The sequence below is a fragment of the Hibiscus syriacus genome, unplaced genomic scaffold (genome assembly GCF_006381635.1).
Source record: "Hibiscus syriacus cultivar Baekdansim isolate YM2019G1 unplaced genomic scaffold, ASM638163v2 tig00116997_pilon, whole genome shotgun sequence".
In the NCBI taxonomy this organism is placed as follows: Eukaryota; Viridiplantae; Streptophyta; class Magnoliopsida; order Malvales; family Malvaceae; genus Hibiscus; species Hibiscus syriacus.
In genome coordinates this window covers 3,925,327-3,930,906 of record NW_024063513.1, presented here as the reverse complement: position 1 = coordinate 3,930,906, position 5,580 = coordinate 3,925,327, and positions in this window count along the sequence as shown.

The window sequence follows — 5,580 nt, the reverse complement described above, 5'->3', positions numbered from 1 at the left end:
TTTATTAGTAGTTCAAATTTATGTTGATGATATAATATTTGGTTCTACTAATGATATTCTTTGCCAAGAATTTTCTAAGCTAATGCAAAGTGAATTCGAGATGAGCATGATGGGGGAGCTCTCATTTTTCTTGGGACTCCAAATCAAGCAAAGAAAAGATGTCATCTTCATCAATCAAGCTAAGTACGTCAAAGATATGCTCAAGAAGTTTGGACTAGAAAATGGGAAACCTCATGACACTCCAATGAGCTCATCAACAAAGCTTGACATAGATGAAGGAGCAGCTTAATCTTATTTACTTATAATCAATTGGCTATGTTTTTCATAACCTTGTTTAAAATGTTTTAGAGTCTTTTTGATTTAACAAAAAGGGGGAGAAGTGTAAAAGTGTTAAAGGGGAGAAGTGTTAGAGTAAGGGGGTAATTTTTCAAAATTTATTTTCAAAGAAAATCTTAAAATTACACAAATGTTTTGTTATATCAAAAAGGGGGAGATTGTTGAAAACATTTTGATGTTTCGATATAACAAATTAAGTATAAATGAATTTTAAGATTTTACAAATGATTTTCTAAGTATATTCGATTTAATTAATCGAATATCAAAATATTACTCCAAGTCTTTCAAGATCAATTCCAAACCTTACTAAAATGTGTAAAATTGTGTTTTATACTTAATATATTTTTAAAACAATTTTCACAAAGTATTTTGAACCAAAATCAAGCCTAAAATCAATTTTTCAAAGTAATGCATCGATACACCAATCCATGTATCGATGCACCATGGAATAAACTGAACATCGAATGCATTTTATGCATCGATGCACATACCATGCATCGATGCACTCAGTGCATTTGATGCATCGATGCACAAGCTATGCATCGATGCACTCTGGCTATTTTGAAACATCGAATGCATTTTATGCACCGATGCACTCTTAGTGCACCGATGCACTAAGGGTCCAACGGTCAAAATATTTGAATTTTACACTTGATGCACCGACGCACCATGGGTATGCATTGATGCACTGACGCTCCCAACTGCTTTAATTAATTATTTTCACACTTAAACGACTCTAATCCCCAACATTCAGAATCAATTGAAGGAGTATTTAAACAAGCTTAGAAGCCATTGATCAACAACAAGAAATAACAATCAAGAAGAAATCATAGAGAAACAAGAGAGAAAGCATCAAACATCAAGTTTGTGCAATTCAAGCCACATTTCCTTTCAATATTCATTTTGCTTTCAAGAACACAATTTGTGCTCATTTGTAATCATCTTTGAGTGTTCTTATCTTGTTCTAGAATTATGCAAACATATTGCCTTGTGAGGTTTTCCTTGTAAGTTTGCAAATTTGTGTATTTCTCTTTGAAAAAGAGTGTGCTCAAGAATTGGGGTATAATTCTTGAGGGAGTTGTAAGGTTACTCTTTGTCCTCAAAAGAAAGAACAAATTAGTAAATTTGTTGAAAAATCCTTAGTGTGGATAGCTAAGGAAGTGGACGTAGACTTTGATTGAGAAAGTCGAACCACTCTAAATTTTTAATTGCCAATTCCCCCTATTGGCCGATTCCGTCGATCGATTAACTTAACAAATTCCATTTATGGTCATACTATGGGTCTATGGCCTCTCGGGCAACGTTTTGACCAAAACAGACTGAAAGTATCGATATTAGCCCAAGAGTATCGATACTTTATATAAGTATCGATACTTTTAAACATTCTGTTCTGCAAAATTTTGAAACTTTATGGGAGTTTTGAAACTATGACCCACAATTTTGATACTCTTGCCTATAAACTCACGAATCTGCCCAAAACGAAGAGCATGTATCGATACTATACCTGCAAAAGTCATAAAACAAGTACTAAAAACTCTATTTTTCATTCCCAAAGACCTTAGTGAGGTCCACAAACATGCTTAAAGTTTTTTTTTTGTGAATACAAGGAACATAAATAAGGTTTTATACCATGCTTATAACATCAAATGAACAATCTACCATGGAAATTGCTAAACATGCTTTAAACTTAACTTTCTAACACATCTTAACTTTCCATGATCTACACTTGGTATGAGAAAGCTATAAGTGTGTTACCTTACTGCATTGGCTGCTAAAACACCTCTTGAAACAATTAGGATTCACCATACCTTTAAGAAAAACCCATTTTGAAAACTATTTCTAAAACTTACAAAATGGAGCTTAAAACAAAGCTTGAAGGATGGAGAGAAACATTCTTACCTTGGCTACAACAAACTAAGATTTAATCCTTAAAACTTTGCAATTAAGAAATGAAGAAGAAAAGAGAAAATGATGAAGAATAAGAGGGGAATGTTTAGTGAGAAAATGGTGGGATGGTTCACGTAAACATGATATAAAAAGGGGAGGGTTTTTAGCTTTAAAACAATAATAGAAAAATAAAACTATTAGGCCATCCACTTTCTCTGGCATAAAACACTAATCACCTATCACCCAAATCTTTTGGACCCAACACAAGCACACAAACATAAAACTAGTTTAGCTATTTTATAAGGTCCTTTGGGCTCAATTTTGGGTCTCGGGTTGACCCAAACTACTAACCCTAGATTCGGGGTGTTACAACGATTCCTTTAACCATTGAGGTAAGTTGGTTCGTGTTGAGAAGATTATATTGTTAGAACTAAATCATATTCCAAGATCTAATCATGCCAAACCATCAAGAATAAAACAAATACTAGATTAACGAAAGCGTACATGAATTAATTGATAGGTTAAAATCCTATAATATTTCTTTGGTTGAGATGTTCCAAGAAGATAAAGTTCTCTTAAGTATAAACTCTTTGAGGGATAAGAGTAAATACGAGAGTATCTATTTCTTGGGAACCGTAACCCCTTTATATTGTTGATTTAAGAATAAATTATTATTTGTACTTATAACTCTGCCCCTCATCAAGTTATAAATACAAATTTAATAGTATCTACACTTTTATTTCTATGACACTTATAGTACCTTATGACTTTATAGCATAATTGACCACTTAATTTATGTCTATTTTATGATAACAATATACATTATAAATATGTGCTCATAATTATAAATTTTAATCCAACATATTTTTATTACCAATCAAATAAATAATTTCACATTATTAGAAATTCAGATAATTACTTATAATTATATATTAGTAATTATTAATATATTAATATACATGCATGTCTTAAATTTCAAAGAGATATATATTCCCCTTAATTAGAGTATTTCTCTAGTTCGAAATAAAATAGTTAAGGTTAATATAATAAATATCTCATTTTTTCCATTAACTTGTTTAATTTAATAAAAAAACAAGTTTAAAAATTAAATAAACGAAAAATGAAAATAAATTATTTTCTAATAAAAGATTCAAGGGCTAAAAATATCATTAGTTGGGTTTGGGCTTGGGTTTTCTTTATCTATTGGACCCCAAATCTATCGTACGAACTTTATTTTTTGGTTAATATTATGTGCAAATTGAAATCGATATTCTTTCCTTGTTATGCTTTGTGAAGCTAAACAATATACATCAAGAGAGAGACGACTTTTCATCTCCATTTTAGTTGTTCTCCATCTTTTTTCCCAACCAAACTCTAACATGCACTTGATCATGCTATTGTGAATATATATGATTGATACATACACAAAGTTAATGTTAGCCCTCTGTCTATATTCATTTAATGGTTTTAAATCTGTATAAATTAAAAGAATTCTACATTGTGTAATTGGATATATGTATCCTGTAACCCACTAGACCCTGCCTATGCGTTTCGACTAAGTCTAGTGGATCACATTATGATTCTTAAAGACATTTTTCCGAAACCGTTATTAAATCAATGTAAAATCACATTATAAATGACATGAAATTATAATAAATCATACTATCAAAACCCAACTTGTAAATATAATACCAATAGGTAATAAATTAATTTAAAACATATCTTAAAAATCAAATCACGATAAACCGAATAGTAATAGCAAAAGTGTCATCATATTAAAATCCCATACTTTAAAATAAGGTCCATGTCAACAAAATAAAGTCAACTTGCAAGGTAAAAACATTACAATCAGATATACTTCAAGAGATATGTTGATCCTCCAAGTGCTCGAATCGAGGTATCTAACCAACGGTATCTGAAAGGGGAAAACATTTTCGAAAGGTGAGCTAGGCTCAGTGTGTCCCAACATTTCCATAAAATCACAATAGGTACAAATCATAGTCCAGTAATCTCATAAATTCGTAAAAGAGTTTAACTTTTGCAAATCATAGTTTAAACCCTTTTCTGGTACACCATCAGTAGTTCCCAAAATTATTTTCCATATAGCTTACTTTATGCACATAGCAAAAAGAAAGCCGACTTAAGGATAGGCTATGAAGCTTGTATCCTTAAGCCCAAGTCAATAAGTCCATATAACTTACCCTAAGCACACAGCAAAGGAAAGCCGACCTAATGTAACATCTTGGGGCCCTCAAGAGTCACATTAGGCCCAATTAGCTTGATCAGAGCTATTCCATCGTATTTAAATTCCAAAATTCAATTGCACCGTGACATAAATTCCACAAATCCAAAAACATGGTAATCATATACCATTTCAAAACAAAAATTAGATAGCAGCCATATTCCATAAATTGTCACATTAAATTGGTGCATCCATAAAACAATAGCCAATGAATTCGGTGTACCACATATTAAAACCAATAAAACAGTTCAATAATAAGTAGGGAACACACCTCGACAATAGGTTCAAATAGCAAATTTACTGATTGCTGGTTTCACCACGCTCTGCTACAATTTTCGAACGGGTGAATACTGGCACACGCGGTTTAACTGATCTAGAAGAGCTGGGTCAAGCTGTCGAACGATCCGGAGAGTCTCTTGTACCTTCAAACAATAATAATCTATCAGCCTCAAATCTTAATTAATTGTTCAAAACTAGAATTCTTAAGTATATAAGCATTTTTCGGGTTTGACTATCATTTTGGGGGATTTCGAGTCTGAATTTGGCCAAACAGATTGCGAAATCGGAATCAGGACGTCGAAAAACATAAAGTTTGACTTTCCGAAAATTCAGATTCTTGGTCAAAGTCAAAGTCAACCACTTTGACCGTCGATTCGGAGGCCTTCGGGTTCGAATTTGACAAAACGGACAGCGTAAACGGATTTGGCACGTCGAAAACTATCAGGATAGGTATACTCGGAAAAGATTAACGGTCGTTTAATGCTCGGTCAAAGACATTTTAAGTTTTGGTCAAAGAAAGTAAACGGTCAACGGACAACGGACAACGGTCAACGGTCAACGGTCGGGTCGGGTCAACGGTCGGGTCGGGTCGGGTCAGACGGGTCGGGTCAGACCGGTCAAACCGGTCCAGACCGGTCAAACCGGTCCAGACCGGTCAAACCGGTTCAAAACTGGTCAAACCGGTTTTCCAGCAGCTCACTCTCCCTGTGGCGGCGCGTGCGGCGCGTGAACAGTGCCACGGTGTCGGAAAATTCCCGGAAAAATTTCTAAAAATTATTTTGAGCGATTTCGAGATACTTACAACGATCGGTTCAAATTTTTGAACGGCGGAGAGC